Here is a 27,436-nt window from a genome sequence, read left to right as displayed (position 1 = left end):
GATTTCCAGAAATTTATTTCTTTTAGTATTGATAAAACCCTTGTAATGCACTATGGTTGGGTGGTGGGAAGGTAGGATGTGGAGTGGTGGTGGTGACAAAGCCAAGCCCTCTCCACTCAGCCTCCTTTAACTGCTTCCAGCTTCTACATTAAGAATTTAGCCTCTTGGCAACAGTTTCCCAATCTGTCAGCTAAGACAGTGATACCTCTACCCTTACCAACATGTTCACATGGTTATACACTTCATTTCTATGAAATGAAATTTAAAGAATTTAGGTGTACGACATAATGGTTTGATATATGTATACATTGTGAAATGATTACCACAGTAAGTTTAGTTAACATTCATCACTTCACACAGTTACAAATTTTTTTTCTTGAGATGAGAACTTTTAAGCAACTTTCAAATACAATATTGTTAACTATAGTCACATTTTGTATATCACATCCCTAAGACTTATCTTACAATTGGAAGTTTGTACCTTTTGGCCACCTTCACCCATTTTCTCCACTCTCTATCCCTTACCTCTGGCAACCACCAATCTATACTCTGTGAGTTAGGTTTTTTTTCAGATTCCACATATAAGTGAGATCATATAGCATTTGCCTTTCTTTGTCTGACTTATTTCACCTAGCAATATGTGCTCAAAGTCTATCCATGTTGTTTCAAATGGCAGGATTTCCTTCCATTGGAAGACATTAGCAGAGGAGCAGCATGATTGAATTACATGTCAATAAGATCACTCAGAATGCAGTGCTGAAATAGGGACTTAAGGCAGAAGCAGGGAGACCATGGCAGTAATTCTGGAGAAAGATGGCAATGGCTTAGGCCAAAATGCGGCAAGTGGTGAAAAGTGGTCTGATTCTTCATATATTTTTGAAAGGAGAGCTAGTAGATTTTGCTGATGAAAAATCTTACATTTATGCAAATGATGAGTCATGTGTACTTCCTATATAAAATTGTGGCAGATGTGATCTCTGGGACATGATCTCTCTAACCAGTGGCCTCATCTGAAACTCTGTACCTGGCCCTCAGTCCTGTGTTCTAGGCCAAAGAGAGGAACATGTGATAAGCCTCCATGGCATCTAATTGAGCCTGGGCTATCTTACATGGGTATGTTAAAACTGGAAACCACTATAATCAGATGGAAAATTGCCACATGTTGAGAGCTTGATATTCTCTAAGGGAATCTATCAGACTAGCAAGAAGATGGGGACAGCACATGGAAAGGGGGGTGAGGAGTTGTGAGCAGCTAAAGCAGAAGAGCTTTGGAGAAGAGGGAGAAGATTTGAAATCCAGAGAGAAGGAATCTCAGGAAGTGAGAATAGGTAGCTCCGGTCAAGGGAATTAAGAAGGGAGATGTGATTTGAGGTTTGTGGGTTGGGAGGATACCATAAGTCATTTTGCTTCCATGTTCCTTGTAAATGACCCACCTAACCCACCATTGCCATACACGTGGTAGCTATTGTCTAAAGTACAAGGGTCTCCACCTTATGGAAGAAGAAGGGAAGAGGAGGGAGACACACACACACACCACACATACATGCATGTGCACATGCACCTTGGCACTCTCACCAATGCAATTTCATCAGTCTGTTTTAAGATGAAACAAGGCTTCACATAAATGTCTGAGCTTGACATGCATAGTTTAGGGCTATGCCCTCAGATTCTCCAGAGGATACATGTCCCCAGTTCCTCTGCTGCAAGAAGTAACTTTCATCAAAAAGTCTGAGAGGACCAGTCATTGCCCCCCACCCCGCTTTCGTTTTCTCTCTCCTCAACCTGAACAACACAGAACTGTGAGAATGACCATGCCACAAAGCAAACACATTTATGAATTCATTTAGAAAATATTTATTGGGTTTCTACCCCTGGATATACAACAGTGACCAAACCAAAGATTATCCCTATCTTCCATGTGCTTAAAGTCAAGTGGCAAAACACACATCAAATAATCATCTAATGATATAATATCATCAACTGTGATAAGCATTTGAAAGACAGTCTACCTTGAGAACAAATAAAAAGACTGGAGGTTTCGAGGAAGATGCCCAGCGGAGCTAAGCCTTGAGGAGTTTGTGAATGAAAAAGGAGAGTAGGAGGACTTATTCCAAGCAGAGATGCTGCAAGGAATGGTCTGAGGCTGGAAGCAGTAGGACCTGATCAAGAACAAGAACCAAGTCCAGCCAGGATGGCTGGAACGAGGTTCATGGGAGAGTGGCTTTTGAGATGTGGCTGCAGAAAGGGGCAGGGCCAGGTTAGACAATGCATTGCTGGCCAGTTGAGGGTCTAGGTCTTTATCCATCACCAAAAGGGATAGGTGGAACTTCAGGCTGCAGGATCAAGCCACAAGTCGATCTCAGCTAGAGAAGCAAGGACTCAGGTGTGGCAGGACTGCAGATGAGAGAAGTTCATTCTACCACAGAGGAGAGCTTCCCTTGGAAGGATTCCAAAAACAATAACTAAATGCCTGCCCCTGGGGGTCAAGTTCCTTATCAGTGAGTAGGTCTCTATGTAACTGCATGTAGCACTTTGCCTCATGAAAATACCATAAATAGCAACTAGGTAATTAGAATCCTGACCCTGCTAGAGCTGCAGATAGACGTTTTAGTAACAGTATCAAAAGTGCTTCAATTCCTCCAGGTGAATAGACTACTTAGTTTAAAGGACCAGGTCTCAGCAGGGGAGAAATGATTAGGAATAGTAAGGAGATAAACAGGTGTCCAATGATTTGTTTAAAATGCAAAGGGGTGGGGAAATCAGTGACAACCTAGAGATATAGCTGGAGAAGTACTGACTAGCACAAAAGGGACTTTAATCACAGGTCTCTACTTGAAGTTGTTTGGGACTGATGGGGCTTCTTCAGGCAAGGGTTTTAATTAGTTTCCATTTGAATTTACACTTCTACAGCTTTTCTCAACAGTAAACCCTGTCAAATGTGTGTAGTGAATGATAATTGTTCTTTGTAGCCACCTAGTACAAGTTCTCCCAGAAGGGCTTTTGTTTCTTTAAGGTTAGAATTCTGAAAAGATGTTTCATCAAGCCAGATTCTCTAACTTAATGTGTATGCAATAAAAGAGCCCCATATTGGCTATTTTCATGGGGAGATTTCCTTTAATACCCAATTAAGTAAGTTCTTGTTAAGTATGTTTTGTACATACATAAATCTAGCTGGTGTGTTAGTTGGAGGTTGGCTCTCTGGTGCCCCTCATTTAAGCCAGCCTCTCAAATAATCACCCAGTCCAGACTGCTCAGTGTCTCTCAAATGAGCAACTCCCAGTATCTTTCAACTGGGGAGCCAGGTACCTGTTATACACCACCACATAAAATTCAGGATCATCTGCCAATAATCTGAAAATCCAAGAACCAGGAGAGACTCACCCAAATTTGTCTGGACTCTCTGAGAAGGCAGATGGGCACAAGAGGCCTCTGCTGATACTGTCGACTTAAAAAATATTCACAACCTAAAAGTTGAGAGTTATGTTTTATTCGGCAGGAATTTTTAGGACCTCAAGGCTGGGAGGCAGCATCTCAAGTAACCCTGAGAGAGCTGTTCCGGGGGAGCTAGTATATACAGGAGTTTTGCAACAAAGGGCAGATAGTCGGGAACATCAAAAGATTACTGTTAATTAAAGGAAACCAGATATGCCAGGTTAAGGAATTTAGCACTTTTCTATGTATGGGAAGATGCAAGAGTCTGAGCTCACTGAAATCATTCCTTTGATAGGCACCTCAGCTATCTGGAGCCAGTATCCTGTGTTTTCATATACTGAGTTTCCTCAGGGCTCACAGTAGGAAGTGGCTGAAGTCTGTTGGCTGCTAGATAGCAGGTATTCTTTCCTTTCTGAGTTCCCTCAGGGCTCACCAGTTCACCATAGGCTGTGGCTGCAATCCCTGGTGACTGTGGCATCTTTTGTTTACTGATATGGCAGGAAATATTCCATTTCTCAATGCCAAGGCTCCAGTTCCTCATAGAGTTCAGGCAAAGGAAAGAAGTCTGCTCTGGGTCCCTTCATTGGTTGCTAAAACTGTCAACTGAAAAAAATGCACAACCTAAAAGTTGAAAATTATTTTATTTGGGGTATTACTGAGGACTTAAGCCTGGGATACAGCCTCTCAGATAGCTCTGAGGGACTCTTCCAAAGAGGTAAGGGAGGAGACAGGATATATAGGAATTTTTGCAAAGAAACCAAAAAAAAAAAAAAAAAAAAAAAAAAACCCAGTAAGCCAACATCAAAACATAACTGCTAATTAAAGACAAACCAAACATCTCATGTTAATGAATTTAGCACTTTTCTTGTATGGCAAGATGCAAGAGTCTGGGCTTAATGACATTATCCCTTTGATATGCACCCTAACTCTCTAGGGCCAGTATCCTGTTTTTCTCCATCCTGAATCACCTCAGGGTGCACCGTAGTGACTGATAGCTTGATGGCCGCAACATCCTTTGTTTACTGAAATGGCAGGCAACATTCTTTGTCCACACCTGATATGACCATTGAAGTAATGATCTAACCTCCAGCTACTCAAATGTAGCCATGCTTCCTCCTGGGAATATAGTGCAATGGACTGGGCATATGAGACTCCCCAATGTGATTGATTGATTCATTCATTCAACAAATATTTATCAGTTGTTCACTATGTGCCAAGTGCTGTGCTTGGCCCTGAGAATAATTCATGTTTTATAAAACTGGCATGATAGATATCCCAGGAGAGTTGGTTTTACTCAGTGATAAGTAAGTTAAAACTTAATTTTAACAGATACAAAAATGTATCATGACATAAAATATAAAATCTGCATGAAGTTTTAAGGTAAAACAAGAGGCTTTACATAAATGTCTGAGCTTGACACACATAGCTTAGGGTTATGCCCTCAGATTCCCCAGAGGATACACATGTCCCGAGTTCCTCTGCTGCAAGAAGCAACTTTGATCAAAAAGTCTAAGAAGACCAATAATTGCTCCCACTCCTTCGTTTTCTCTCTCCTCAACCCAAACAACTTAGAACTGTCAGAATGACCTTGCCACAGACCAGTTTTATTGTCATTCTCTAACTGAAGGGCTCTTGATCCCCAGGAGTTCTAGTTTTGGGAGCCAAAACTAACACTCCCAAAAGTATTAGTTCACAATTAAATCCTAAACTGGTTAGTGCCAACTAGTAGTGCCCATGTACAGTAGGTTTTCTAAAAAGCTTGTACATGCTGATGGTGTAGATAAAGTATTCCAATGGAAGCAGAAAAGAAAGGTGATTATGAAATGAGGATATCCAAGTAGGCTCCATAGAAAAAGAGGAACTTCAGTAAGATTTGAAGAAAGGTCAGGAATTTAGCCACATGGGGGACTATAAAGAGTGGTTGGGGCTGGAAGAAATCAAAAATGACTGACACCAGCCAGGTCACCCTCATTACCTCCAGGACTTTGCTCAATAATTTGTGTGCCTTGGAATTCCTTCCCAATATTGACAAATACTGCAAGGCAAAATTCAAATCTTATCTCCTAGGGGAGGTCCTTCCTGATGCTTGCAGTTAATTTCAGTAAGAATTACTTTCCTCACAATCTTAATACCCTGAAGTATAAGTAATAAACATGTAACAACGATTTGCAAAATTGGAGAGTAACTGCTTCCGCTAATGCTGTGATCTGTGATCAGATCCACTTAATTGCTTCAAAACCAGCCTCTGAAAATGTTCTCTGCATCTTGTGATGCAGCAACCTGCCTGAGGTGATGCAGCTGCTTAGCAAATGTTGGTCTCTTCCTTCTCCAAACTACTGTAGCATTCAGGCCTGCCAAAACAAGAGTGTATATTGCATACTATGTCTAAATATTTAAAAGTTATAAATCAAGCTAATAAACCATTCATTAACATCTTTATCCTCTTATCTTGAAAAAATACACCTGAATGTTGACCTGAAGCGCAGGTTTGAACATTTTACTCCTTGACATTCTCTGTGAGAAAATGATCTTGCAAGAAAACCTAGCCTCTAGCTCGCAGACTGGTCTACTTTCCTTCCCACCACTCCTTCTGCCCCTACCCAGAGATGGGGTCTCACACAGTGACACCCCGATCTCTGCATCCAAGTTCTTTCTAAATCCAGTCTCTATAAGCAGTTGCCCCTTGGCCACCCCACAGGCAACACAAGCAGCATTGTCTGCCCTTGGGGAGACTGACCCAAAGGAAGAGGCTTACACAGGCCCTAGAAATAGGGTCTAGGTAATTCCAGGGTTCCAAGTACAACATGATGAGGGTGGAGGGGTCACCTACAGGCATGTCTCCTTGACCCCAGGAAGGGCACAGACTCCTTGCTTTATGGGGTTGGCCTGGTCATGAAAGGGCCTGACAGGGGCTCCTATAGAAAAGGACATGGGATAATGACCCCCTCTTGCTTAGGTATAAGGTGGGGCTGGGAGCACTAATGTGCTCTTTCTGGAAGAGAGACTAGACACAGAAAGATATGTTAAGGAGACTTATTATAATAGCCCCTTCAACTGTGATGGACAACACTGCAGCCCTATCGCCCTTTCACATGGAAGAGGTATGGGACTTTGGGTTGTTCCAGAGAGAAAAATTAGGACAAATGAATGGAAGTGGCAAGAAGGCATGTCATGTGGTATCCATGTAAAGACAACTTTGGGAATAATTACTACTGAGAAGTAATGGTATAGACTGCCTTGTAAAGTGTGAGCTCCCTGACATTGGTAAGGTCTCAAGCACAGACAGGATTTTGAAGCTTTAATACATTCGTCAGAGAGCTTGTGGGTGCATGATTCAATGTCTGTGTTCACTTTACATGAACTTTAGAATTATTTTGTCATATTTTCCCCTTAATAATTCTGAGAATCTTCAGGATTTGTTACTAAATAGATTTAAAAAAATATATGGTGGGTAGTGGAAGAACTACCAAAAAAGAGAAAAATAACTCTCATTTACTAAGAACCTATAGGAGACAAATCATGGTGCTAAACATTTTGCACACAGTGTAACTATCAGAAAAGGAACAAAGGAAGACAAGAATATTCATGGTTTGAAAACCACTTAGAGTTACTATTTGCTTTTTTGGTGCCCAAAGAGGATCCTTTGTTCCCCTGAATATATCACTACCAGGACCCTGGTTGCATCTCTGTGCTACCTCCACAATGTTGGAAGTGGCATAGATGGTGTAATTGGAACATATTAGAGTGGAACATGGAAAAGCAAACAAAGATGCCATTGGACATTTTGCCTAGAAGCGGAGGGTCCTCACAGAAAGGAGAAATAATAAAATGGAAGCAAAGGGGAACTAATAGAAATGAAATTATTATTTTGAATGACATTAATTTTTTGTCAAGCTCTTATATGAGTCAGGTACTATGCTAAGCACTTTAAATGAATAACCCCTGTTCTTTCCTCCCTGCTGGTGGTCAGAGGCCTTACCTGGGTGATCTAGGGGAGCCCTTCTCACTCCCAATCTGGAACATTTCCCTGCTCTAATAATAGCAGTCACACCAATAGAGAAGTGGTTCATTTGATATCAGGAGTCCCAAATTAAAATGCAGATTCTCCAGAAGGGGTAATACAATAGATATGGATGAGCTTTCCAACCTGAGTTAATTGATGTGAGTTTGATTATTGGAGGAAAGAGATAAGAGCACAGAGCTGAGACCAAGAAAAATGGGAAGATTGAAGGATAAAGAGAAGAGGACAAGATCATTAATGGGTTATGTTCCTAGGAGACTTCCCTGAACCCTCTTGTCTGGAGGAGCAGGCACCAGCCCAAAGCTCCGATGATACATGTACTCTCCCATCACAGCACTTTCACACCATATTGCAAAGCATTATCCAGTGATTGAATTCTCAGTAGACCTGAGTTACTGAGAATTTAGCAGAACTAAAGAGAGCAGGGACTGGGTCTATGTTGCTCATCACTGTACCCTCAGCATTCCAGACCTGTCCCACAATAGATGCTGAGAAAGTATTTGAAAAGTGGATGTAAGAATGAATGAATGCTCATGCTGACCTGTTGACTACAAGGCTCTGCCTCAGGATGACCTCCTACACATCCCTTGCCAGAATATTTGTGTATTTGAGTTGTTCCCATGTCAATCATCAGATATTTGTGGAATTTTTGTAGTCCAGTGTCAGCAATTTACCAAAAACCTCTCTTTTCTTTTAGCTTCTTTGGGAAGAATTCTACCTTACAGGAAGAAAAATTCACAGCAGAACAATCTGAACAATCTTTTAGTGGAGATGAATTAGCCACTGTAGGTTGGTTGGCATAGAAAACTCACACTCTGTGGTGTCAAAAGACCTGAGTTTGAATCCTGTCAATATTACTGTATTTTCTCTCTGAGCCTCAGTTCTTACAAGTAAAATTAAAATAACAATAGGTATATGGTGAGAATTATATGAAATTACTTGTGTAAAGCATCTGGAACCTCGTAGCACCTGGTAAATGCTAGTACACTCCCCTTTTCCTACTGAGTAAAAGAGTCAATTAACAAAAGAGTTATCTTGCCAAGACTTAGAGTTCTCAGTCTCTTCCAGAGCTGGGAAGGCCTTGGAGGTTAGAACCCAGTCCCATCACTTTAGAGAAGAGAAAGAGATAGAGAAATAAGCAGCAGTCAGCCCAATGTTATACCAGTGATTGTCAACATCAGCAAAACCAACCTCTATTACACACCAGCACTGCCCAACTAGTCCCTTTATGCTGCACTTGGAATTGCCACTGAAGGAAGATGTACTCCCAACTTTCACAGATGGCCACTTCCATGTATGCAGGTGCATTTGTCCTGTATTAATGCCAGCCTTCCAGTGGAGTTGGCTTGGACTGCCTTCCTCACTCTAACTTCAAGAGGCAAACCACATGTACAGCTCCCAGAAGCTGGATCGACTGGACTGTGTTTTCACTCTCTTAGCCTTTCAGCTAACAAATATAAGCTTCTGTATTTGTAAAACTGCCTGGGATGGGGGTGAGAGGCGGTGGGGTGTTGGGAGGTGACATTGTCAGAGAAAACAGTACGTGGTAGATTCTTAGAAGCATCCATCATATGACAAGGTCTTTTTCCAAACACTGCCTGGCATAGGATTATGGGTATTTAATGGAATTCCTATCCATAGGGTCCAGTCTCTTCTTTTCAGATATGAGAAACTGAGGTTTAACAAGAGGAAGATACTTGCTCATGGTCACATAAGAAATTAGTAGGGACAGAATAGCAGAGGCAGATTGAAGCACAAACCTGCATCTGCCATTCACTTGTGTTAAAATCTCCCACCCAGTGTGGTTGTGAATTTATCCATTTCTCCTAGTACTTATGTTGTGTATTGCTTTATACCTTTATAACATAGTAAAGCTATGTTATACAGATTAAAATAAGTTTTAACTTTCTGGTGATTTTACAGAGACTCAATTCCTATTATTGGATATTCCTAAATTTTGGCTTAATGTCTCTTTGTCTGATGTTAACATAGTTACCTCTTGCTTGTAATATCTTCTTCTGTCCTTTTACTGTCAATTTTTCTGAGTTCTTTTGTTTTGTGTGTCACTTTCATAAAGAGCATTTACCTGGATTTCTAATCATTGCTGTTGTTTAAAATATAATCTTACCATCTTACTGGCCTTTTAGCCAGTGAATTTAGTCTCTTTATGTTTATTATATTCATTGACAATATTTTGATTTATTTCAACATTTTATTTTCCTAAAACATTTGCTATATATTTTTTATTTTTACAAATAAATGTATGTAACATATATGTAACTAATGGGGCATATTAATAATTTATAATATAGGAATCTAACACCCATCTTGTGAACTAGAACATTTTTAAGCTATAGAAACCATCTCTGCTTCCTTCCCATAGGTGGTCTATATGGATTCCTAAAAAATAGGAATTTTCTTGATTTTCACCTTTATGGAAATGGCTGCATTTAGTTTTCATAATTAGTTTAACATTTTTGCTTGACATTATGTAGCTGTGGTTCATTAGTGTTAACTGCTCCATATTGTCTCCTGTATAAGTACGCCATAATTCATTTATCCATTCTATTACTTGTCATCACTTAGGTGGTCTCCAGTTTTTTGCTACTATGAAATACTTGTGTATGATTCCTGAGGCCCAAGTAGAAGAGTTTCTCTAGGGCATATATCTTAAAGTGAAATTAACTTGAGTTCACACATGTTCAACTTTATAAGAGAATGTCTATATGATAATTGTTTTCCAAAGTGGGTGTACCAACCTACATACCTGCCAGCAGTAAATAAGAGTTCCTGGTGTTCCGTGACCTTGTCAACACTTGGTGTTGCCAGACTTCTTTATTTTTTCCCTATATAGTAAATGTAAAATGCTATCTTGTTGTGATCTTAATTTGCATCTTTATGAGGAAGAAGATAGTTGTTTCAAGAAGAGGGAGTGATCAGCTGCCTAGAATGCTGCTTCCAGTTATAATGGTTTAATGGTTCACCCCTCTCAAAGATGCCTGCATTTTAATATGGACAGTGTTTTAACTCAAAGGAATGGATTTTAAATAGTGTACAATCAGCCCTATTATAGCCATTGAAAGAGGGGACAGCTGGGAAGAGGAACAGGCTCACAGAAACCTCACATCTAGGGTAAACAACGATACTGATTTGTCTGGAACTGAGGGGTTTCCCTGAATGTAGGACTTTTCATTTTAAAATCAGCAAAATCCCAGGCAAGCCAAGACAATTTGTTCACCTACTTACACTGTATATATAGATGCTCTCCAACCCTATTAAGACTAAAACATTTTATTCCATGAAGGAAGACTAATCCTCATGCACACATACCCCAAATTAGCCTGGCCTCTGTATGGCAGATGGCAGCATATAGACTGCAATCCGAAGCTACCATCTTGCCTGAAAATACTGCTGTTATTAGTGAATAAGGGAATGAAATAATTTTACTTCTCATTTTAAAAGAGAAATCTGTAAAAAAATATTAAAGAGAAATCTTGATCATATTGCATTTTATGTCAGTATATTCCTCAATAGCTATTTTTACAAAAATTCCTATTTCCCCATAGTGGGGAAAGACATCTCAAAAATGATACAGGATCCAGGGCCAGTCTACCTGGGAAAATCAACCATATTCTATAGAGCCATACTACTTGGATATGAAGTTTGAGTTTTGCCTCCCGCACAAGGCAGAGTATGCCCAGGAGCTCCTGATGGACTGTTAACAGGGCTTAACAGTTAAGAGACTTAATAGGGCTCTTGCTAGAGGCTGGAGTTTCAGGGAACAAAAATGACAAAACCCCATTGTCAATTTTTTAAACATCATTATTGGAGTATAATTGCTTTACAATGCTGTGTTAGTTTCTGCTTTACAACAAAGTGAAACAGTTATACATATACATATGTTCCCATATCTCTTCCCTCTTGCATCTGTCTCCCACCCACACTCCCTATCCCACCCCTCTAGGAGGTCACAAACCACCTAGCTGATCTCCCTGTGCCATGCCACAGCTTCCCACTAGCTATCCACCCTACGTTTAGTAGTGCATATATGTCCATGCCACTCTCTCACTTCGTCGCAGCTTACCCTTCCCCCTCCCCATATCCTCAAGTCCATGCTCTAGTAGGTCTGTGTTTTATTCCCGTCCTACCCCTAGGCTCTCCATGACATTTTTTTTCTTAGATTCCATATATATGTGTTAGCATACGGATTTGTTTTTCTCCTGACTTACTTCACTCTGTATGACAGACTCCAAGTCCATCCACCTCACTACAAATAACTCAATTTCATTTCTTTTTATGTTTTATTTTTTTATTATAAATTTTATTTTATTTATTTGTTTGTGTTTTTTTTATTTTTTAACATCTTTATTTGAGTATAACTGTTTTATAATAGTGTGTTAGTTTCTCCTTTACAACAAAGTGAATCAGTTATACATATACATATGTTCCCATATCTCTTCCCTCTTGCATCACCCTCCCTCCCACTCTCCCTATCCCACCTCTCTAGGTGGTCACAAAGCACAGAGGTGAACTCCCTGGGCTATGCGACAGCTTCCCACCAGCTATCTAACTTACATTTGGTAGTGTGTATATGTCCCTGCCACTCTCTCACATCATCACAGCTTACCCTTCCCCCTCCCCATATCCTCAAGTCCATGCTCTAGTAGGTCTGTGTTTTATTCCCATCCTACCACTAATCTCTTCATGACATTTTTTTTTCTTAGATTCCATATATATATGCTAACAGAGTTAGCATACGGTATTTGTTTTTCTCCTTCTGACTTACTTCACTCTGTATGACAGACTCCAGGTCTATCCACCTCATTACAAATAACTCAGTTTCATTTCTTTTTATGGCTGAGTAATATTCCATTGTATATATGTGCCACATCTTCTTTATCCATACACCTGTTGGTGGACACTTAGGTTGCTTCCATGTCCTGGCTATTGTAAATAGAGCTGCAATGAACATTTTGGTACATGACTCTTTTTGAATTATGGTTTTCTCAGGGTATATGCCCAGTACTGGGATTGCTGGGTTGTATGGTAGTTCTATTTTTACTTTTTTTTTTAAAGGAACCTCCATACTGTTCTCCATAGTGGCTGTATCAATTTACATTCCTACCAGCAGTGCAAGAGGGTTCCCTTTTCTCCACACCCTCTCCAGCATTTATTGTTTCTAGATATTTTGATGATGGCCATTCTGACCAGTGTGAGATGATATCTCATTGTAGTTTTGATTTGCACATTTCTCTAATGATTAATGATGTTGAGCATTCTTTCATGTGTTTGTTGGCAATCTGTATATCTTCTTTGGAAAAATGTCTATTTAGGTCTTCTGCCCATTTTTGGATTGGGTTGTTTGTTTTTTTGTTATTGAGCTGCATGAGCTGCTGGTAAATTTTGGAGATTAATCCTTTGTCAGTTGCTTCATTTGCAAATATTTTCTCCCATTCTGAGGGTTGCATTTTGGTCTTGTTTATGGTTTCCTTTACTGTGCAAAAGCTTTCAAGTTTCATTAGGTCTCATTTGTTTATTTTTGTTTTTATTTCCATTTCTCTAGGAGGTGAGTCAAAAAGGATCTTGCTGTGATTTATGTCATAGAGTGTTCTGCCTATGTTTTCCTCTAAGAGTTTGATAGTGTCTGGCCTTACATTTAGGTCTTTAACCCATTTTGAGTTTATTTTTGTGTATAGTGTTAGGGAGTGTTGTAATTTCATTCTTTTACATGTACCTGTCCAGTTTTCCCAGCACCACTTATTGAAGAGGCTGTTTTTTCTCCACTGTATATTCTTGCCTCCTTTTTCAAAGATAAGGTGACCATATGTGCATGGGTTTATCAGAGAAGAAAAAGAAATAAAAGGAATCCAAATCAGAAAAGAAGAAGTAAAGCTGTCACTGTTTGCAGATTACATGATACTACTATACCTAGAGAATCCTAAAGATGCTACGAGAAAACTATTAGAGCTAATCAATGAATTTGGTAAGGTAGCAGGATACAAAATTAATGCACAGAAGTCTCTGGCATTCTTATAAACTAATGATGAAAAATCTGAGAGTGAAATTAAGAAAACACTCCCATTTACCATTGTAATGAAAAGAATAAAATATCTAGGAATAAACCTACCTAAGGAGACAAAACACCTGTATGCAGAAAATTATAAGACACTGATGAAAGAAATTAAAGATGATACAAATAGATGGAGAGATATACCATGTTCTTGGATTGGAAGAATCAACATTGTGAAGATGACTCTACTGCCTAAGCAATCTACAGATTCAATGCAATCCCTATCAAACTACCACAGGCATTTTTTACAGAACTAGAACAAAAAATTTCACAATTCGTATGGAAACACAAAAGACCCTGAATAGCCAAAGCAATCTTGAGAATGAAAAATGGAGGTGGAGGAATCAGGCTCCCTGACTTCAGACTATACTACAAAGCTACAGTAATCAAGACAGTATGGTACTGGCACAACAACAGAAATATAGATCAATAGAACAGGATAGAAAGCCCATTGTCAATTTGTTTCCTTTGCAGCAAGTTACGACAGCACCAGCCAACACTTGTTTCAGTGGTTTCTTACCTTGCAGATAAGCTGGGTGCTCCTCATGAGCTGGGCTGACATTCAGTAGAAGCAAACAGGCACAGTTGCACCAGTTGTGAAAATATTTTGACACTTCCTTCCATTTAGTAGATAGTATATAACATAATAGGTGTTTAAAAAAACACTACTTAATAATATAAACTCTAATATGTGTGGTTCATCTCGGACACTATACATGCCATATAATTCCAAGATGTGGTTTGGGTTTGGGCAGAACACAAAATGGGAGGGGTGGTGCAGGTATCCTTTATTTCAGGGCTTGTGAAGTTGCCTTCAGGTCCAAAGCCCTTGGGTTGGAAAGGGCGTCAAAGCTGAGCTGGGGAAACCTATTCTGTAAATATCTCACCGTGCCCAGCAGAAATGGTCCTCCAGGTGGGTTTGGGGAGCCTTATGTCTCTCGGTAAGAGGTGGCCATTCCTATGTGAGGCTGTGGAAAATTCCATTAAATGGAAGTGGGAGAGATTCCTTTCTCTGTTCCCCTATTTCCTCCATGACTGGTCTCCAGACAGAGGAGCCTCATTACCCAGAGGTTGACTGCTCCCTCCTCCCAGGCCAGCCCCAGTGGTTGCCCACCTGACTCCAGTCAGGGAAAGGCGCAAGCTGCACTCTCACCTGTGAGCAACCGCCACTTCCTTATCCTTTATTCTTTTTTGTTTCTTCATCTCTTCTGCCTTGGTCCCACTTAGAAACTGGACTCAAACCAGTTACTGCCTTAACAGCCAACACCAACATCGTGTGGCCCCCTTATCACACACCCTGCCTAAGAGGGAGATCAGAGTGAAGATGCAGGCTCCAAGCCCTGGTGACCAGCACCAGGCAGTCATGACACTTCTCCTCAAATGCCTCCTCTTGGAAATAAAATCACCCTCTGAGGCATTCACTGGGAGCTTCCACACACAGAGGCTGCCAAAGCTGTCTTTACATCAGGAACTTGTCTGTGAAAGTGACACTGCTCAGTTTGAGAACACCTAAAACCCCAATCAGGGTGATCTCAGTGGTGGGGCTGGACTGTGATTGTGAGTAGTTGGAAATAAAATGAATCCAACTGTAGCTTGTCTGGAGGGTGACTGCAGGCAAAGAAAGATACTGACTGCCCAGAGTCTCAGGTGTTTCCAAATACCCAGTCTGTATACCTGTGGGTAATGAGGTTTTTTTCATTTAAAGGTCTGGTTTTCATTTAAAGGTCTGCTGAAATTATGCTCACCCTTCTTTTCTGTTATTAAAATATACTTTGCCAAATGGAGTGATGAAGACAATCATCAGTAGCTTGGTTTAGCTTACCTTAGTTTAGCTTGGGTTAATTTTGTTGTTCCATCCTTACTTGGAACAATAAGAAACTGAAAACAAAACCTACATGAGTTCCCAAATTTTATTTAAAATTTTTCTATGAAATGCAGAAGTCTGGGAACCATAGATCTTGAGATTTTTGGCAAAAGAGTTCTGAAGCTGGCCTCACCCTGCTAAGCCACCTTCAGGACACCAACTGTGTTCCAGGCACTATGCAAGGGCAGGTGTCCCCTCAGGAATAGGTGTGTCCATCCCTCTGACAAATAGATTCTCACTGTGGAAGGGGGTGCACCTGCCTTTCAGACTCTCAGAGTCTGATGCCAGGGAGGCCCTGGATTCAGCCAGCCAGTGCTCCTGGTGCTGAATCTGGTTACATGATCTGCAGCCTTTTGATTTGGCCAGCACCAACACCCAGTTTACTTAGCGGTCATATCTCTCCCTTAAAAATGATTTACAGATCAGATTCCTGAGAGTGTGGTTAGTATGCTCATGCTTGTGAGGCTATGTATGCTGACAAATGAGGGTTCTGGGGCTCAAAGACTGTGACCAGCCCCTGCACTAGAGAAAACTTATTAAGGAAAATGCCCTTGAGGGTCTCTTGGTTCCTGGCCAACCAGCCATCCCCTGAGACACCATTGTGTACAACAGACACAATGTCCCTCTCAGAGCACCGTTTTTTCACATGTAGGAAGAGCCACCTGCCTCAGAATTACTGAGGCATTTGTTAAAATTCATGCTCCCAGGACTTCCCTCAGAATCTCTAGGGTAGGGCCCAGAAATCATCATTTTTAAAGCTGGTTCACAGTGATATTTTTTTAAACAACCTGTTTGAGACTAACTGCCATGAAGATGGAAGAAAGGGTTTAAATATGATGGGAAAGTCTCTTATCTTTCTGCTTCTAGATCCAAGAAACTGCCTTCTTATCTTTAAAAACACTTATTGTTATTATTGTCAAGATAGCACCAAAACAGGTTTTCACCAGAGAATTGTACTCAGAGATATGAGTCTGGAATAAACTGGGGTTATCTTAATTTGGGCTGCTGCAACAAAATACCATAGGCTAGGTGGCTTAAACAGCAAACATTTATTTCTTACAGTTTTTAAGGATTTACCAACCAGATCAAGATGCTGGCCCACTTTTTTCCTGGTGATAACCCTCTTCCTGGTTTGTGGAGGGACACCTTCTTGCTGTATCCTCAATAGTGCAGAAAGAGAGATCATTTCTCTCTTCTTTTAAGAGCTCCACCCTCATGACCTAATTACCTCTCAAAGACTCCCGCCTCCTAATACCATCCCACTGGGAGTTAGCGTTTCAACAGGTCCATTTGGGGAACACAAACATTCAGTCCCTAACAGAGGGCTTTCTTGGAGGGTCACAGTGAAGAGCAAAGGGGTCTTGGGGTTAGACCCTTGCTGGTCCCCTTCCCACTGCTGATTTTCTTCTACTGGAGAGAGGGGAAAGCAAGGAGTGACATGTGCTACCCATGGTTCCCCCAGGTGGACACTGGTACCCTCAGGACTCCACTTTTCACAGACAAATTCAGCAGAGAACAAATACCACTCATGTGACTGGGTGGACCAGGAGGGGTTAGATGAATGGTGTCACAATGAGGAAGGATATGTGATTTGATAGAAATGAAGGTGCTAAAGAATCTTAACCTTTTAAGCTTCACTTACACCCCCCCCCCACCAAATCAGTGGTACCCTGGGGCCTCCTGGCACACCATTTCTATAGTACGTAGATACAATGATAGAGTGGAAAAAGAAATAAATATCTGTATTAAAGTTCCAGCTCAAAGCACATCAGTCAAGGAACATCTTTGAACTTCAAATTAAATTGAAAAATTGGGATGATGAACCCCAGTCTTAACAGAGTTGGTTAAACAGGGTAAGACATGGTAATTTTCTGGACTGCAGTTGATGCTAAATCAAAGGTAGCTCAATCCAATGTGTTCACCTAGGCATTGTTCCCAAAGTGTTCCATGGTTTCTATGGCCATCCCCAACCTCAACTCTCCCACCTTATATTTTCTCCTGATATTTTTTCCCCTATCAGGCTCAGATCTCCCAGGAATGCTAGCAAAAGCCAGGAAATGAGGCTAATTGTGTCCACATTAATTCACGCTACTTGGCAATCTTCTCTTACTGATGTCAGCAGCTGCCTTCCTGTGGCCAGTCTCCTCAGATCTCTAATCCTGTCCTGCATACTTGACTCAGTAGATGGCTCATGTCAACCACACTGAGAAGACAGAAACTGGACCTCCCTTCTCTTCTCTCTCCCTCTCTGCAATTAAGCCCTCTTTCTGCTCCTTCTGGGCTATTCCTAGCTAACTTCCTCTCCATATTGCCATTGACTCCTGTCATTCACCCACAAAGCCATGCATTACTCACCCCAGACTAAACATTGGTCTTCTGTCTGCCTCACCACCTCTTCCTTCTCAGCACAAACATCTGCACTATGCCGCTACAGTTATTTTTTTCATTGACATATTCATTTGTTCCTGCTTTCTGGCTTTTGTCCCCATCCTAACACTAAAGTTGCTCATGACTGACCTCATCATTATCAGATCCAGAACTGTTCTCAGGCCTCTTCCAATGAAGTAAGAGCATAAGAGAAAGCAAAGTAAGGGAAAGCAGAAAAGACCATTCCTGAGCAGCCACTCTGGTCACTAGTTAGCTAGTAAAAATGGGGGCTGAAGATTATAGAGAGCTTTAAATGTTGTGCTAAGGAGTTCATGCTTAATCTGGTAGGCAATAGGAAGCCTAAACAGGGAGGACATTTGTATCAACAATCAGAGCTGAGTAGTAGAAAACTTAATCCGTGGTTGATAATGTAGGGAGAAGAAAGATACCCATGATCTGTGCTTTCACAGAGTTTACAGGTAACTTGGAAGACAAAGCTAAGGTGCCTGAAATGAAGAACTGTACAAGGCATCAAGTAATCAAAAACTTAGTATATGTTAAGTGGTCTGGGAGATCAAAGGAACAGGAGGGATTGTGAAGACCAGACTCGTCCAGAGAAGTTCTCAGCATCAGGAGATGGACCTTGAAGAAGGGTAGGAGTTGGGTTGGTGCCAGAAGAAGGGAGAGCATCACGATAGCACTAATAAGACCAGTGAAGGCACAGTGTTGATCTATACTACTTTCTTCTTTTTTTTAAATACATCTTTATTGGAGTATAATTGTTTCACAATACTGTGTTAGTTTCTGTTGTACAACAAAGTGAATCAGCTATATGCATGTATATATCCCTATATCCTCACCCTCTTGAGCCTCCCTCCCACCCTCCCTATCCCTCCCCTTTAGGTGGTCACAAAGCACTGAACTAATCTCCCTGTGCTATGCTGCTGCTTCCCACTAGCTATCTATTTTACATTGGGTAGTGTATATATATGTCGATGCTACTCTCACTTGCCCCAGCTTCCCCCTCCCCCCAGTGTCCGTAAGTGCATTCTCTATGTCTACATCTTTATTCCTGCCCTGCCACTAGGTTCATCAGAATGATTTTTTTTTAGATTCCATATATATGCATTAGCATATGGTATTTGTTTTTCTCTTTCTGACTTATTTGACTCTGTATGACGGACTCTAGGTCCATCCACCTCACTACACATAACTCAATTTCAGTTCTTTTTATGGCTGAGTAATATTCCATTGTATATATGTTCCACATCTTCTTTATCCATTCATCTGTTGATGGATATTTGGGTTGCTTCCATGTCCTGGCTATTGTAAATAGTGCTGCAATGAACATTGTGGTACATGTCTCTTTTTGAATTATGATTTTCTCAGGGTATATGCCCAGAAGTGGGATTGTTGGGTTGTACGGTACTTCTATTTTTAGTTTTTTAAGGAACCTCCATACTGTTTTCCATAGTAGCTGTATAAAATTACATTCCCACCAACAGTGCAAGTAGGTTCCCTTTTCTCCACACCATCTCCAGCACTTATTGTTTGTAGATTTTTTGATAATGGCTATTCTGACCAGTGTGAGGTGATACCTCATTGTAGTTTTTTTTTTTTTTTTTTTTTGTGGTACGCGGGCCTCTCACTGTTGTGGTCTCTCCCTTTGCGGAGCACAGGCTCCGGACGCGCAGGCTCAGCGGCCATGGCTCACGGGCCCAGCTGCTCCGCAGCATGCGGGATCTTCCCGGACCGGGCCATGAACCCGCGTCCCCTGCATCGGCAGGCGGGCCCTCAACCACTGCGCCACCAGGGAAGCCCCTCATTGTAGTTTTGATTTGCATTTCTCTAATAATTAGTGATGTTGAGCATCTTTTCATGTGCCTCTTGGACACCTGTATGTCTTCTTTGGTGAAATGTCTATTAAAGTCTTCTGCCCATTTTTTTTTTTTTTTTTTTTTTTTTTTTTTTTTTTTTTTTGCGGTACGCGGGCCTCTCACTGTCGTGGCCTTTCCCATTGCGGAGCACAGGCTCCGGACGCGCAGGCTCAGCGGCCATGGCTCACGGGCCCAGCCGCTCCGCGGCACGTGGGATTCTCCCAGACCAGGGCACGAACCCGTGTCCCCTGCACCGGCAGGCAGATTCTCAACCACTGCACCACCAGGGAAGCCCTGCCCATTTTTTAATTGGGTTGTTTGTTTGTTTTTATATTGAGCTCCATGGGCTATTTGTATATTTTGGAGATTAATCCTTTGTCCATTTTTTCATTTGCAAATATTTTCTCCCACTGTACCATTGATCTATAATTCTGTTTTTATGCCAGTACCATACTGTCTTGATTACTGTAGCTTTGTAGTATAGTTTGAAGTTGGGAAGCCTGATTCCTCCAGCTCAGTTTTTCTTTCTCAAGATTGTTTTGGCTATTTGGGGTCTTTTGTGTTTCCATACGAATTGTAAAATTTTTTGTTCTAATTCTGTGAAGAATGCCATTGGTAGTTTGATAGGAATTACATTGAATCTGTAGATTGCTTTGGGTAGTTTAGTCATTTTCACAATATTGATTCTTCCAATCCAAGACCATGGTATTTTTTCCGTCTGTTTATGTCATCTTTGATTTCTTTTATCAGTGTTTTACAGTTTTCTGAGTACAAGTCTTTCACCTCCTTAGGCAGGTTTATTCCTAGGTATTTTATTCTTTTTGTTGCGATGGTAAATGGGATTGTTTCCTTAATTTCTCTTTCTGATTTTTCATTGTTAATGTATAGGAATGTCAGATTTCTGTGCATTAATTTTGTATCCTGCAAACTTACCAAATTCATTGATTAGTTCTAGTAGTTTTCTGGTGGCATCTTTAGGATTTTCTATGTATAGTATCATGTCATTGCAAGCAGTGACAGCTTTGCTTCTTCTTTTCCAATTTGTATACAGTTTATTTCTTTTTCTTCTCTGATTGCCGTGGCTAGGACTTCCAAAACCATGATGAATAAAAGTGGTAGAGTGGATATCTTGCCTTGTTCCTTATCTTAGTGGAAATGCTTTCAGTTTTTCACCATTGAGAAAGATGTTCACTGTGGGTTTGTCATATATGGCCTTTATTATGTTGAGATGGGTTCCCTTTGTGCCCATTTTCTAGAGAGTTTTTTTTAATCATAAATATGTGTTGAATTTTGTGAAAAGCTTTTTCTGCATCTATTGAGATGATCATATGGGTTTTATTCCTTAATTTGTTAACATAGTATATCACACTGATTCATTTGTGGATATTGATAAATCCTTGCATCCCTGGGATAACTCCCACTTGATCATGGTGTATGATCCTTTTAATATGTTGTTGGATTTGCTAGTATTTTGTTCAGGATGTTTGCATCTATGTTCATCAGTGATATTGGTTTGTAATTTTCTTTTTCTGTGATATCTTTTTCTGGTTTTGGCATCAGCGTGATGGTAGCTTTGTAAAATGAATTTTGGGGTGTTCCTCCCTCTGCAATTTTTTGCAAGAGTTTGAGAAGGATCGGTGTTAGCTCTTCTCTAAATGTTTGATAGAATTCGCCTGTTAAGCCATCTGGTCCTGGACTTTTGTTTGTTGTAAAATTTTTAATTACACTTTCTATTTCATTACTTGTGATAGATCTGTTTATATTTTCTAATTCTTCCTGGTTCAGTCTTAGAAAATTGTACCTTTCCAAGAATTTGTCCATTTCTTCAAGGTTGTCCATTTTATTGGCATATAGTTGCTAGTAGTAGTCTCTTACAATCCTTTGTATTTCTGTGGTGTCAGTTGTGATTTCTCCTTTTTCATTTCTAATTTTATTGATTTGCATACTCTCCCTTTTTTTTCTGTACTAGTAACAGCCTCTTCTCTTTGCAGTACAGTGGAACAGAGTGGGCAAAATTTAAGAGGCCAGGTAGTAAATATTTTAGGTTTTGAAGGCCCTATGGTCTCTGTCACAACTATTCCCCTCAGCCACAGAAGCATGATAGCATCTATTGACTAGATTCTCTTCGGCCAACTTGAGGAATTATGAAAAGCTGTCAACACTCCTTCATTAAAAATGTTTGTCCTCTCACATATAACTCACAGCAGACTTCAAACTGATTAATGTAGTCTCCTTGATAATTTCTTATGAAACACACAAATTGCATTGCTCAATTTGTTAATGAAGTCTATAGACTAGCAGCCTGTGTGGTTCACAGCATAATGGTCTATTGTCTATGCTGAGAAATTTTGGCTGAGGTACCGAAAGTAAAGTGTTTGTCTTTCCCACATATTTCAGCCAACAGAGAGTCTTTGGGCTCAGGGTTCAAGACAGGAAATGGCTGTGGAAATACAAAAAGGAATCCAGATGTAAGCTGAAATCCAAGACTTGGCCACATTCCAAGTCACCCATGTAGATGGAATTGAATTCTTTTTCTGATATTTTAAGCTATGATATTTTTCAGTGAATTATCTGCATTATTAAATGCTGTGAATAATTTTTGTGCTTAACATACATGCTTATTCTTGACAACTGTGTTTTCCCTGCTCTAAGAGACATTTATCCATTCTTCTTTCAAGCTCATCTAAACAGAAATAATAGAAATGCAAAGGGTTGAAATAAGAAAAGAACATATCTGTTTTCTATTCCAATTTCAAACCTGAGTGACTTGAACAAAGCAGTTATCTTCCTTGTACCTTCATTTTTCAACTTAAAATGGGGTTAGCAATATCTGTCCCTTACCCCAAGTCCCAGAAGTAATAGATGAAGTCAAATCCACCTTTACAATGAAACTACTGTACATAGAAAATGTGAAATTTCTACATCTTCTACAAGCAAATGGCTGTTTATGTTGTACCACACTTGATAAACTAAATTTCATCAGACTTTATCAAAAGAAAAATGGCCACTACCTGACCATTTGTTAGTGGTTGTTATGCCAAGATTTTCCTTGTGGAGAGAAAATCCTATCAGGGCATAGCAAGGAAAGTGGGCACTCAGCATGAGGGCCATGAATCTGAGCACTTAGTCCAAACCTGGGGACATGAATGGTTATTAGTTGCAGGCTCTTGTGACTACGATTGTTTTGATTATTTTGTGTTTTTCAGATGCCAGGGACTAGAGTATAAAAACACCCACATTTATAGGCAACTTAATTATATAAGGGAATGTTTACTAATACCAGTTAGCATTAATCAAATTTTAAACATTGCCCTACCAAAAATAACAGTATTTTAAATGCTCAACAGAATGGTAAAGTACAAGCTTCAGTTCTGCTGCATGTACCTGAGTCCTCTTTGGCTCAGCATTCATCACAAGTTTTAGCAGCCAAGGCATAAGCTCATCCCATATCTGTCCCTGCTTGCTTATACAGCAAGGAATATTCCACTGCAGTGATAGTGAAGCCAATCTCAAGGTGAGCAAAACACGTAAAGTTAAGCACTATCTAGAGAGGTTGAAAGTGGGTAAGTTATATAAACAAAATATTTATCAATGTCCACTGACACTCAGAAAAAACAAATCACAGATAAAATGCAATCTTGTTCTCAATGGGCTTGTAATTATCTAAGGAGGTTTGCAAAGCCCAAGCCATGTTGGTAAAGACCAAGTACATACCGGAATATTACATCATGACATGGTAAGGGATTGGGAGGAGGGGTATGCAGCTTACAATTAATTCAAGCACATAAAATGCCTGGTATTTTATTAATAGGTTACAGAAATACCAGTCACCTGAATGAAATACTGAATGGTCCAGGTGCCAGCTGCAGTTTGGCGCCACCTGGTGGCAATATCTGTTCAGACGTCAATTATCTGAGTTTTGTGGCTGGCTGGGGTTTCCAGAACTACCATGGGGATTCAAGGAATAGCTACATGATTTGATGTCATCTGCCAAACTGGGAAGATTGATCAGGCAGCATAGTACAGATTCAGGAAATCTGTCTCTGTCTCCCTGCTTCCTGAGACAGAGACTTCCTCTTCACCACATCTGCTACCCCACACAAGGTAATGGGAACTTTGTGGCCACCACCGTCTCTGGCCAGCCCACTTGGTTCCACTCTGGAAGCCAGTCCTCCTCATTCACATCTCAAAGCCCCACTGACATGGAGTTGTTGGGTGAGGCATATTTTACAGAAGATTTTGGGAGTGGTTAGAGAAATCAAAGATTTACAGTATAGGACAAGATTGTACTTTCTTTAATTTACTTTCAGATACCACAGTTCCTGCAGTATACTGAGCAGTCCTTAACATAGGAAATTTCTTGCTAGATGTGTCCTTTTACAAGTCCCTGCTACCAACCAAGGGGTCTCAATGTCTTTCTCTCTATCTATCTCTCTCTTAATCTCTCCTTTTCCCTCTCCTTCTTGTTACTGGTACTCTTGATATTTTTCTTCCTCACAGACAGTAGTTTGGCATTTTTCACCCCACCTTAAGTTAAGCTTCTGGCCTATCTTTTCTTATCGCAAAACACAATAAGTTCCTCAGCCAAACCAACTACCAACAACCAACAAACCAACTACTAATTTATTCTTCTCTCTCAGATATATGAAGCCTGCAGAAGCTTTGTAATTTATGGTTTGGTTTTTTTTTTAACATATCCACTGAGTAAAAATTTCAGGCGGGATTACTAGCCACCTTCCTCCACCCAAATCCCTGCTCTGACCCTAAGCAGGCTGGAAGGAGGAGGGGTGTGGATAAGGGAACTGAGTTTCTTTCTGCTGGAGTCCAGTATTTAAATATTTCTTGTTAGAGCATTTCCAAACTCTGGAGCCATTCCTGGCAACACATCCTTATAGAACCTTTCTGCCTGAAAGAGCTGACCAAGAAAGAATGTGAAACAAGGACATAAGGCTCTGGGCAGATCAATAGCATCCACCACTGAACTTCATAATGAGAATCAATGCTGGGATGGGTCAGTGAACTGACAATCTGATATCTTTTGGGAAGCTACAAGCCTGGCTGCAAATAACTAAAACCATCCCTTGACCCTTTTCTTAAGAAATGTGCAGGGATGGAGATACTTTATTTTTTGAAACTAAGTAAAATAATAAGAGATTTGTACTGCCATAGGATAAAAAAATGTACTACAAAGCCACAGAAATTGAGATGGTGTGAAACTGATACCAGAAAGGAGGGATAGATCCAGGAAACAGAGCAAAAGCCCAGAAACAGAGCCATGTGAGTGTATAAGATAGAAGTGCAATTTTAAATCATCAGGGAAAGGATGGAGTATCCAATAGTGGTACTTGGGAAACTATAAACAATTGTTGGAGAAAGCAAATTTGGAGCCTTTTCTCATAATACCAAAGTAGATCCCTGATAGACTGAATAGTTAAATGCAAATAAATAAATAAGCTAGGAGAAAGCATAAGTGAATGTTTTCATGATTTTTATATGGAAAAGACATTTTAACTATGATATGATAGAATCCATAAAGAGTTCTTACAAATTAGCAAAGACAATATGAACACCCCAATGTAAAATTAAGTAAATTATGCAAGTTGTCAATTCACAAAAAAAGAAATGACAATAACTAAATAGCATAATTGTAAAATTTCAATTTACAATGAATCCCCTCTGGTGGTGGATACCATCAGGAGGATTTCTTGCTGTAGGGAATGGATGAGGTGAGAATTCTAATGTCCTTTGAAGCCTGAGATTATATCTTTCTGTGAAGTACTGGGTTGGCCAAAAAGTTCATTTGGGCCAACCCAATATTTCCTTGGTGCCTGTGTTGTAAAAGGAATTAAAGAGAAATAACACTGGGCTCTCCCTCTAAGGACCATATCATCCAATCAAGCAGATAAGGGGAGGGAGATCAAGATTGCATAGTAAGAGGACACAGAGTTTACTTCCCCCCACAAACAGATCAAAAATACATCTACGTGTGGAGCAATTCTCACTGGAAACTATCTGGAAACTGGCAGAAAGACTCCTGTACAATCAAAACTGTAAGAAAGATACACATGGAATTGGGTTGGAAGGGAAGAGAAGCGATTAGGTCAGTACACTTGGGAGGGGACTAGGAGGAAAAGGGCAGTTACACAGGCAGAGATCCTCCCTGGGGAGTGAGCAATTTGAGCCACATATTGGCCACCCCAACCCTTGGGTCTGATGCCAGGAAGATGAACACCCTTGGCTGGTTGGAGGGTTGGTGAAGCTAACAGGAGGGTAGGGGGAAGCCTGAACTCCAGTCATGAGGAATACATAAACACTTGCTTGTTCCTGAACAGGGCAGAGAGGGAAAATTTAAATCACACTAGTGGCTGACTGGTTTCCTGCCACCTCCCGGCATGCACCTCAGCCTGAACTGAGCAAATGCTCCAACACTGCTTGCTTTGCATCGCAGTTCCAAACTGGAGCAGAGACTGCTACAACCAAGGAAAAAGCTGGGCTGTGAGATGCTAAAGAAGCTCAAATCCTAAGTAATGTCTGAACAGGGAAAAGGCAGCCATTATTGGCAATTGTACAGGTGGCACATCAGAGGCAGTCTGGATTTCTGACAGCAGCCAGACTGCCACAACCCACATCCCAAACCTTGCTGACTACCCTCAACAGTCCCTCTTGTACCAGTACTGCTAGGTGCAGGAGCTGGGAGGGAGAAGAGCACACACTTAAAGGGAACAGAGCCAGCTTGGACCCAATCTTCAGGATTTCTTCTGCTCCAGCAACTTGGGACCTGACCCCACAACTGATAGGGCAGAAACAGCCATTGAGCATAGGGGAGGCCCTGCTTCACACTTGGCTCTGGCCCTAGTCTTTCCATCTCCAGCCCCAGCTCTTTACAAGATGATAGCTGCCAGCACACTCTGAAGAAACTGTGACTTGTGTTCATATCAAATCCAGCTCTCTGACCAAAGCCACTGGGCATAGGCAGACTATAGGGACACTCACACACAAGGACACACCTTCAAGACTACAATAGGTAACTGTTTCACTTAATTGCATAGAGACAGAGAAAGATAAGCAAAATGAGAAGACAGAGGAATTTGTCACAATTGAAAGTGCAAGAGAAAATCCATGCAAAAACAACTAATAAAACAGAAATAAACAATTAACCAGATAAAGAATTCAAAGCATTAGTAATAAGAATGCTAACTGAATTAGAAAAAAGAACAGATGAACACAGTGAGAAATTTAACAAGGAAGTAGAATATATAAATAATAATGAGTCAGAAGTGAAGAATACAATAAATGAAAGGAAAAGCACACTAGAGGAATGAACAGCAGACTTGGCGATACAGAAGAATGCATAAGTGATCTGGATGATAGAATAATGGAAATCACCCAATCAGAATAGCAAAAAAACAAAAAAAAAAGTTTTTTTTTCAATGAGAATAGTTTAAGGGATCTTTGGGACAATAGCAAACATACCAGCATTTTCATTATAGGGGTCCCAGAAGGAGGAAAGAGAGAGAAGGGGGTTAAAAATATGTTTAATGAAATTATGGCTGAAAACTTCCCAAGCCTGAAGAACAAAACAGATATCTAGATATAGGAAGCACAGAGAATCCCAAACAAGATAAACTTAAATAGACCCACACCAAGACACATCATAATTAAAATGGCAAAATTAAAGAGAGAATTCTAAAAGTAGCAAAATAAAAAACAAGAGTCATATACAAGGGAACCCCCATAAGGTTAACAGCTTCTTTTTCTGCAGAAACTAATCCAAACCAGAAGGGAGTAGCATGATATATTTAAAG

At 40.4% G+C, this 27,436-nt stretch overlaps 2 protein-coding genes across 3 annotated transcripts in view; one reads left to right on the top strand and one right to left on the bottom strand.

Moving 5' to 3' along the window:
• POLE4 (DNA polymerase epsilon 4, accessory subunit) overlaps positions 1 to 27,436 on the bottom strand; it is a 195,256-nt gene that overhangs the window by 33,274 nt on the left and 134,546 nt on the right. Inside the window, exon 6 of one of the 2 annotated variants that reach the window (XR_010835415.1) lies at positions 21,040 to 22,071. The exons of the other annotated variant lie outside the window; for it this stretch is intronic. The gene's annotated coding sequence lies outside the window, so the exon portion shown is untranslated. Of the gene's footprint in view, positions 1 to 21,039; positions 22,072 to 27,436 lie in introns of those variants that run through there. 2 annotated transcript variants of the gene reach the window in all.
• The window catches only part of TACR1 (tachykinin receptor 1), a 259,672-nt gene that overhangs the window by 199,903 nt on the left and 32,333 nt on the right, over positions 1 to 27,436 (top strand). The window lies entirely within an intron of this gene.

The sequence above is a fragment of the Kogia breviceps genome, chromosome 11 (genome assembly GCF_026419965.1).
Source record: "Kogia breviceps isolate mKogBre1 chromosome 11, mKogBre1 haplotype 1, whole genome shotgun sequence".
NCBI classification, from domain to species: Eukaryota; Metazoa; Chordata; class Mammalia; order Artiodactyla; family Physeteridae; genus Kogia; species Kogia breviceps.
Note: the sequence above shows the minus strand (reverse complement) of the source record. Positions and strands in the feature narration are given on the sequence as shown.